The 9,985-nt window shown below is 40.5% G+C and overlaps 1 non-coding gene across 1 annotated transcript; it reads right to left on the reverse strand.

The window, feature by feature from the left end:
- Positions 1-8,630: 8,630 nt before the first annotated feature.
- Positions 8,631-8,737, reverse strand: LOC128052934 (U6 spliceosomal RNA). Its single transcript, XR_008199885.1, has one exon. It is a non-coding gene; the product is annotated as a U6 spliceosomal RNA (small nuclear RNA).
- Positions 8,738-9,985: the final 1,248 nt, after the last annotated feature.

Genomic DNA, 9,985 nt, shown 5'->3' on the forward strand with positions numbered 1-9,985 from the left:
TAAGGCAAATAAGACATTTGAACATTGAGCACAGCAATACTATAAAAGAAAGTATTTGAGACAAACAGAATTTATCTCAGGAAAGGGAAAAGAGGAATTTCAAAAATGATTAATGTATGAAAATGCACACAATCCAAAATAAGAAAATGATTATCAAGAAAAGCACTGGCAGTTCCATGGTCAAGACTCTGAGCTTCCTTGGGTTGGTTTCCTGGTCAGGTAACTAAGCTCCCACAACAGTGTGGCAAAAACAAAAATCATGTATTTATCAGAGATGACTCTGCTGCCACCTTAAGTAAACATCCTGGTTTGTTTTTAACCAAATTAAGTACATATGAGAATAATATTATAGGGACATCTTTTAACTAAATTACATATATTGTGCTTGTTAACATGTGCAATATGTTACTATATTAACTAAATAAGAACTAATATATTAATATATATTAATATTAACTAGATCCTAGTTAATATTAATATAAATTACTAGTAAATATTTATATATTTAAAGTTAATATATTAACTATACGTAATTTAGTTAATAAGGTCAATATTAATTGACATCAAACATATCCTTTTTTCTATAACAATGATTTTTAAAGTTCGGTCCTATTCATAAGGTGAAAAAAGGAATACAGTCATCAAGAAGTTAGTGCAATCTACGTGAGCAGAGACATAAAGCTTCAGCAGCTTTCCTAGGAAATTCTCAGCCCGACCCATGCCTGGAACACCCTGCCCGTGGTGCTCAGCCTCCTCAGTTCCCCGCTGCCAGGGTGGACAGGGCTCTGGGCCAGCAGAGAGGGCAATGGGCACAGTTCAGCGGGCACTAACGGGCTCTTCCCTTGCTCCCCAGCCGCCGCCGCCGCCGCTCCCTCTTGGCGTCCTCCGGCCTCGCTACGCCTCGTTCAGGGAATCCGCCTCAGTCCTGCGTCTGGGCGTGTTCTCCCGCCTTGCTTGGCCGGATCCAGAGGCGTCTTCCCGCCAGAGTGGATGTGCTAGTGCTGGACTGGGCGCGTCCTCACCTGCCCTACAGGAGTCTGTGGGCATGCTCCCACGCCTGGGTCTTGGCGTTGCAGAAACCAAGCACCACACTCAGGAGAGTTGGAGAAGTCAAGTTTATTACGCCAGCGGGCCCAAAGGAGTTAACACTCTAAGCTCTGAGCCCAGAACAAAAGGGTTACAGAGTTTTTATAGACAGACTATAGTGGGCAACACTAGCTGCTAATACGCTGGTTTAAACTAAGGGGTTTTGCATGCTTGGAAACAGCAGTCAAGGTGGGGAGGGGGATGCCTGACCTTTACATGGACAGACATGATTAAGCAGGTTTGCAGGGGCTGGGCAGTTGCAAAGAGTAGGACAAGGGTGAGTGAGATAAGCTCCAGTTCCTAGTGTTTTAAGTCCCCCCTTTCTGAGACTACATGACCTACGTGATCTAGACTTTGCAAGGAGCAAGCTGAGTTACAGAGGCAGAAGGAGCAGGAGGTTATGTAAAATTTTAACTTTTCCTCTTCACTGGGAGACAGGGTAGGTTTCCCCGCAGCCGGGATCCAGCCGCGTCTCCAGTGGAGTTGAACTCCTGCCACATCCCACACCCCACCCTTGACCCTCTTCCCCGGCTAGGCCCCACGCCAGCGTGAAAGGAATTCAGGTTTACCTCAGCTGGGTAAGGAGTCTTCTATGTTGGTCAACTCCTGATGGTCATGGATATATATCGTTAATCAGATTGAATTTTCCATCTTTGCAAAAATGGACCCTATTTGGTGTCATGTGGACTCTCTGGGAAGGACAAAAAAATGTATTTTCCATAAGCAATGCAGTTGGTTTGTTAACAATCAAATCCGCTTCTTTTTCTTTAAATGCAGCTTTTAAGGTAAATACCATTGAACTTGTACCAGGAAAGCAAAATGTGACAGTTCAGGAGATGGTTATCCCGACTACATTCATTAGTGTTGTAATAAGCTTCACAACTTGATATTTTATGGTCCTTACATTCTGTGCTGAGCAGAGCTATTAAATAAGCCTGTTGTCTTTTAAACACTTCAGTTGACCCTGTTTATTTTTTAATGTAAGTGTATTTTAATGTTTCTCTTTAAATTATAAGTCTTTGCTGGATAATGGAATTTCCCTCTACTCTCTATCCCATCTTCCATATAAAACCAATATTAACTGATGTTGACTTCTAGACTTTATGTTAGAGCTAACTGCGTTTTTCAAAAAGCATGATCACTACTTATTTACTACTTGTTTTTGCACAAAGTGTCTCCTGATCCAGTTATCTGGTCAGGTTGAAAGTGAAGTGGAAGTCAATCAGTTGTGTCCAACTCTTTGCGACTCCAGTGGACTATAGCCCACTAGATTCCTTTGTCCATGGAATTCTTTAGGCAAGAATACTGGAGTGGGTAGCCATTCCCTTCTCCAGGGTATCTTCCTGACACAGGGATTGAACCTTGGTCTCCTGCATTTCAGGCAGATTCTTTACAGTCTAAGCCACCAGGGAAGCCCATCTAGTCAGACTATGTAAAACTAAAGCATTCTTTTCCTTGGCTGCATTGTAGAGGTATATCATGCTTATTTAATCAATCTCTTTGTGACTGATGTTCAGTTTGCTTCCAGTTTTCACTTTTATAAATAATATATAGCACACATCATTGCCCATACATTTTTTTGTAAAAAAAAATTTTTGTTAAAATGTATACCCGTGGGAATTCCCTGGTGGTCCAGTGGTTAGGATTCTGTGCTTTCACTGTCAAGGGCCTGATTCAGTCCCTGGGCAGGGGAATCAAGATCCTGAAAGCCAGATGGCATTAAAAAAATGTCACGTTTGTAAGGCAAGTGTAGAGAAAAGAGAGTGAGCCAGATAGGCAAGAAAAGGAAACTTATTAAGGGGAAACCAAGAGAGTGACTGGCCCTTGAGAAGAACCAGTGTCCTCTCTTCCTGATGAAGTCCTTCTTATACCTCACCAATGAAAAACTCTCTGAGCAGGTGGTTAATTTTTAGCCTGCAGCTAGGGTCTTGTGCTCACGTAACCTGAGGTCTGGAATCTGGTGGTTGCATAGCCTTGAGAAAGTCGGCACTAGTGGGAAAACAGAATGTCTGCTTGAGCAATGTGATCAATCTCAAGGGTCAGTGTGACTTCATTCTTTGTGAGGTCAACATAATGAGCCATTTTAACCATGAGTCTCCATGTAGGCCCTGTCAATGTTAAATATTTAACAGACGCTAACAAATTGTCCTCAGAAAAACTGTATCAGTTTATTTTGTTTTCTCACATCCATTCCAACACCAGATAGCAGATAACATGCATTTTTGAAAACTAATTATTAGTGATGCCAAATGAATTGCTATTCATATTGTGAAATGGAGTATTTCCTGCCGTATCAGTAAACAATGATGTCACAGTCATGAGTGTTGCAGCTCTTCTGTGTGAGCCAGTGAGTCTTAAGGGAATTCAGGAAGAAGATTACCTGCTATCTAATAGCCGTCAGGCTGCAGCCACTTCCTGTAGGGAGAGTGAAAACCCAAGATGGGGATGTGAAAACCCAAGATTCTGGCCACAGAGAGCTGAAATGCATCTGAAAGGAATGATTTTAGTGAGCCAGACTCTCGCATCTTCCCTTGCACAGAATAGTGTTAAATTCTCAACTTGAAACAATAATCTTTGATGTTCAGACTACCTGCCCCCTTTGTTGCAAATTTGAATATGGCCTGACTCCTTCCCCTTTCCTCCTCAGAACAATTCTCTGAGGGTCACTTGAGATGCTGTCTCCCAGGCTCCATGTCCTAAACATTCCAACAACAACAGAAAAAACCTAAACCATAACTCTCAGTTTGTAGGTTGTGACTATTTTTAAGTCTACAGTGTTCCAATGGAGAGAAAGTGGGCCATACATATATTTGATCAACAAACATTTATTGAAAACTTGCTGTGTGGTAGACATGATTCTAGATGCTGGGATTTTAACAAACAATATTAAGAGAGAAAAATCCCTACTCTCGTGGAGTTTATGATCAGGGTTGCTGTGCTCAATTGTTAGGAAACAATGGGATACTTAAAGAAATCTAATAAAATACGGGCAGGGTTGGTGAGACACACCCCGTGACTAGTGGCTGTATGGAGCCATTATCACCACAAGGCCTATGGTGGGGGCTGGGTATATAACTACAGCTTGGCAAGAAATTGCCCCAAGCGGAGCTATGGTCTTCAGAAGAGGAACATTAAAATGGCCAACTCAAGGCTTAGTATAGAGGGCCAAAGGAATAAATACCCAAATTCTACTTGTTTTTCACCCTCTTGTCCTGTCCAGTAGTGACTATGTGTATCCTCCCTCTCTGTTTGGTTCTTAGAAGTACATCCACATAGTCTCTTCCAAGTCTACTTGATAATTTTCCAGGCACAGACTATCAATGAACTCATTAAATCATTAATCTTGAATTAATATGATTTTAAACATCAGCTCAGTTCAGTTCAGTCACTTAGTTGTGTCTGACTCTTTGCGACCCCATGGACTGCAGCACGCCAGGCCTCCCTGTCCATCACCAACTCCCGGAGTTTACTCAAACTCAGTGTCCATTGAGTTGGTGATGCCATCCAACCATCTTATCCTCTGTCGTCCCCTTCTCCTCCCACCTTCAATCTCTCCCAGCACCAGGGTCTTTTCAAATGAGTCAGTTCTTTGCATCAGGTAGCCAAAGTATTGGAGTTTCAGCCTCAACATCAGTCCTTCCAATGAATATTCAGGACCGATTTCCTTTAGGATGGTTGGTTGGATTTCCTTGCAGTCCAAGGGAATTAGTATGATTTTAAACATATCTTCCTTCAAACAAAGTGGACAATTAAATATACCTCCCCAAACTCTGGTGGCTCAGATGGTAAAAGCATCTACCTACAATGCGGGAGACCCAGGTTCAATCCCTGGGTTGAACTGGAAGATCCCCTGGAGAAGGAAATGGCAACCCACTCCAGTACTCTTGCCTGGAAAATCCCATGACGGAGAAGCCTGATAGGCTACAGTCCGTGCGGTCACAAAGAGTTGGACACGACTGAGTGACTTCACTTTCACTTTCCCCAAACTCTGCCCTCTAAGGAGGATTTCTCTTCACTACAGCTTTTTAGGGTCACCATTCTGCCACCATCCCTTGCAGACACATCTGTAACCTAAGAAGGGTACTCTTTCATCCTCTGTTAAATATTTATAGGGGACTCCCCATGGGGCTCTAAGGTGTATTGGGGGGGGGGGGGGGTCATGTGTTGACTCAATAAGACTAAGTGTTGCAGAAAGGGGACCCCTTCCAAGGCCTGAGAGTGGGCTTTTGTCTAACACTTGGAAATTAATTGTCCAAGGAGACACCCATACTGACAAAGCAAAAGATTTTATTGGGAAGTGGTATTCGGGCAGAGAGCAGCAAAGTAAGGGAAACCAGGAGAACTGCTCTATCATGTAGCGTATAATCTCGGATTTTATGGTAATGGGATTAGTTTCCAGGTTTTCTCTGGCCAATCACCTTGCTTGACCTGTATTCGATATGACTCAGGGTCCTTCCTGGTGGTGTGTGCATCTCTTAGCCAAGATGAATTTCAGTGAGAAGGATTATGGGAGTTTGGTAGAATATGGACTGACATCTCCTCCCTCTTTTAGGCCCCTCCTGAATTCTCCCAGTTAGTTTTTGGCTACTGCTGCTGCTGCTGCTGCCAAGTTGCTTCAGTCGTGTCCGACTCTGTGCAACCCCATATACGGCAGCCCACCAGGCTCTGCCGTCCCTGAGATTCTCTGGGCAAGAACACTGGAGTGGGTTGCCATTTCCTTCTCCAATGCATGAAAGTGAAAAGTGAAAGTGAAGTCGCTCAGTCGTGTCTGCTACAGCACTGTATTCCTTATATAGACCTCTTGTTGCAAAACAGCTCTTGCAAGTGATTATCATTATGGCTGCCCATGTATGCAGGTGGTTTTGGTCAGCAGTTTTCTAAAATAAATATTGATACCACGATACTGTGAACTACTTTATTATACAGTTTGCTTATACTTTCTGATTCTGTTTTGGTCTGGTCTCTTTTTAAAATATAGTTTATTAATTTTTGGCTGCACTGGGTCTTTGTTTCTGTGTGTGGGTTTTCTTCAGTTGCAGTGAGCAGGCTTCTCATTGTGATAGCTTCTCTTGTTGCAGAGCATGAACTATACAGTGGATGGGCTTCAGTAGTTACTGTTGGAAGGTTCCAGAGCATGGGTTCAGAAGTTGTGGCACACAGGCTCAGGTGCCCCTTGGCATGTGGGATCTTCTAGGACAAGGGATCAAAACTGTGTTCCTCACATTGGCAGGTGGATTCTTAACTACTGGACCACAGGGAAACCCTGGTCTGTTCTTATATTTTGCTATCCCATTTAACAAAGAAATAGCTTTATGTATCCATTATTTTGATTCAGTGAAGCAGATTACACAAGTAAATGGTGGATATTTTGGGTCACATAGTCACTTGCTTTCCCATGTTCAGGAGTTTAGTGTCTATTAGGATCCAATGGCAAATCAGAAGCTCCTTTTCAGAAGGAGGATTGTTATCATGAGGTAAAGGCAAAATTTACTCCAAAACCTCAGGAATCTGAGCTACATAAAGTCTTTTAATCTATGAACATTGCATGTATCTCCATTTGTTTTCTCTATTTTTTAAATCAACATTTGTATTTTTTGCCATACAGATCCTGCTCAAGTTTTATCAAATTTGTTTTATTTTTTTGAGAATTGTAATTAATAATAATATGTTTTTAAAATTTCAATTTATGATGTTATATCACCCCTAGTTTCTCTAAGGTATAATTGATAAATAAAAATCATTTACATTCAAGGTGTATAACTTGATACTTTGACTTACACATATATTGTGATAACCACAAAGAATCTAATTTACATATTCATCACCTCACACAGTTACCATTTTCTTTTTCTTTTTTTCTGTGGTGAGAACAGTTAAGATTAAATCTCATAGCAAATTTCAAGTATTGTTAATTATAGTCACATTGCCCACTGTTCTTTAAATTTCCCACTGTTTTGGTAATTTGGGGTAGTTTGATAATGGGGTAGTTCCCATTTACCCGTCACTAACTCCTGGAGTCCACCTAAACCCTTGTCCATTGAGTCGGTGATACCATCCAACCATCTTATCCTCTGTCGTCCCCTTCTCCTCCTGCCCCCAATCTTTCCCAGCATCAAGGTCTTTTCAGATGAGTCAGCTGTTCGCATCAGGTGCCCAAGTACTAGAGTTTCAGCTTCAGCATTGGTCCTTCCAATGAACACTCAGGACATAGACTGTCTTTATCTTCTAGGTATACTTGAAATGATGTATTCTGCTGTGGTTCAGTACATTTCAATTAGATCCTGGTTTTTTACTTGTGCATGTGTGTGTGTGTGTGTGGCCATGCTACATGGCTTGTGGGATCTTATTTCTCTGACCAGGAATCAAACCCAGTCCACACCAGTGAAAAACATCAAGTCCTAACCACTGGGCCACCAAGGAGTTCCCTAGATTATGTTGATTGACAGGGTCCTTCAATTCTTTTCTATCTCTTCTGAATTTCTGTTCATTACTTCTGTCAATTACTGAGGGAGGAGTGTTAAAATCCCAAACTATGTGTGTGTGCTAACTCGCTTCAGTCACATCTGACTCTTTGTGACCCTATTCATTGTTGCCCTCCAGGCTCCTCTGTTCAAGGGATTCTCCAGATAAGAATGTTGGAGGGGGTTGCCGTGTCCTCCTTCAGGGGATCTTACTGACCCATAGATAGAACCTGAATCTGTTTGCATCTCCTGCATTGGCAAGAGGGTTCTTTACCACTAGTGCCACCTGGAAAGCCCAACATCCAAACTATAATCTATTGTCCGTTTCTCCTCTCAATTCTGTCAGATCTTACTTCATCTACTGTATTTTGAATCTCTCTTGTGTGATGAATATACATCTAGAACTGTTATCTTTTCTTCATGAATAGACTATTTGATAGTTACATAACGTTGTTTTTGTCTCTGTAAATTTTTTGCTCTGAAATTTACTTTGTCTGATATTAATATAGTCATTCCAGGTTTCTTGGCTTAGTGTTCGCATGTTATATCTTTTTGGTACTTTTAGGTTCAGCTTACCTAAATCATAACATTTCATGTGAGATTTTGTGCATAGCATGTACTTTGGTTTTTTTTAATTTTATTTTCATCTTTCGTAATCCATTCTCCCATCTCTGTAACATATCATTGGCTACTAGTATCAATATTTTACTGCTTCAAAGATTATATAGAAACTTTATCAGCCCTTAACCTCCCTCTTTATAATACAATTGTCTTAAATATTATTTCTACTTACACTGAGAATCACATTAGACAGTGTTATCATTTTTACTTTCACCCACTAAAACGGAAAACCTCAAAAGATAGAAAACATGGTATACTGTATTAATTATATATTTACTCTTCCTGTTGATTTTTCTCCATTTTGGGTGTTCTTAGTTTTCTTTTGCTCTCATTTCCTCTCTGTCTGAAGAACTTACTTTAATCTTTCTTTTAGAGAAGATCTGCTGGTGACAGATTCTCTGAGTTTTGTTTCATTTGAAAATATAGATTTCATCTTTGTTCTTTTTTTTTTTTACACTTCCAAAAAATATGGAATGCTTCACAAATTTGCATGTTGTCCTTGTGCAGGGGCCATGCTAATCTTCTCTCTATCGTTCCAATTTTAGTATATGTGCTGCCGAAGCGACCGCTCATCTTTGTTCTTAGAGAATATTTTTTTCTGGATGTAAAACTTTGGTTGACAGTTCATTCTTTCAGCACTTTGAAATGTTGTGCCTTTTCTGGCTTCCATCATTTCTAATGATAAATCAACTGTTACTAAATCATTATTCTCCTGTAGGTTAACCCTCATTTATCTCTGGCTACTTTCAAGGATGTTTCCTTGTGTTTATTTTTCAAAAATTTTCTTCTGATATATCTTGGTACAGATTATTTGGATTTTTCTTTTAGTGTTTGCTCAGCTTCCTCAGACATTAGATTTTTGTGTGTGTCTTTTTCTAAGTATTAGGACTTCACAGTTACTATTTCTTTAAATATTCATTCAGTAAATATTTATTCACACTCTTTCTTCTCTCTTTCTGGTGCTTTGATGATTTAAATGTCAGACCTTTGGTTTCTGTCCCATAGGTCCCTCAGGTCGTTTTCTCTCTGTGATTTATTGGGTTGGCCAAAAGGTTCTTTAATTTTTGTTCTTCTTATGATGGCTCTAGTAGCATTTACTTTTCTTTAACTTCCTTTGAAACAATTAGATTGCATTAGAAAAACCTTATCAAAATTGGTGACTTTTTGTGTAGCCATTTTAATGTTGAAGATTAAAGAAAAAAGTAACATTTTGGCATATTATCCTTTATTGTTTCAAGAAAGGTGAAAACACAACTGAAACACAAAACTTGATTTGTGCAGTGTATGGAGAAAGTGCTGTGACTGATCAAACATGTCAAAAGTGGTTTGCAAAGTTTTGTGCTAGAGATTTCTTGCTGAACAGTGCTCCATGGTTGGGTAAACCAGTTGAAGTTGATAGCAATCAAACTGAGATATTAATTAAGAGCAATCAATGTTATACCTGGAAGGAAAGTTATGACCAACCTAGACAGCATATTAAAAATCAGAGACATTACTTTGTCAACGAAGGTCTGTCTAGTCAAGGCTATGGTTTTTCCAGTAGTCATGTATGGATGTGAGAGTTGGACTATAAAGAAAGCTGAGCGCCAACGAATTGATGCTTTTGAACTGCGGTGTTGGAGAAGACTCTTGAGAGTCCCTTGGACTGCAAGGAGATCCAACCAGTCCATCCTAAAGGAGATCAGTCCTGAGTGTTCTTTGGTAGGACTGGTATTGAAGCTGAAACTCCAACACTTTGGCAACCTGATGCGAAGAGCTAACTCATTTGAAAAGACTCTGATGCTGGGAAAGATTGAAGGCAGGAGGAGAAGGGGACG

This window comes from Budorcas taxicolor, chromosome 8, assembly GCF_023091745.1.
Source record: "Budorcas taxicolor isolate Tak-1 chromosome 8, Takin1.1, whole genome shotgun sequence".
In the NCBI taxonomy this organism is placed as follows: Eukaryota; Metazoa; Chordata; class Mammalia; order Artiodactyla; family Bovidae; genus Budorcas; species Budorcas taxicolor.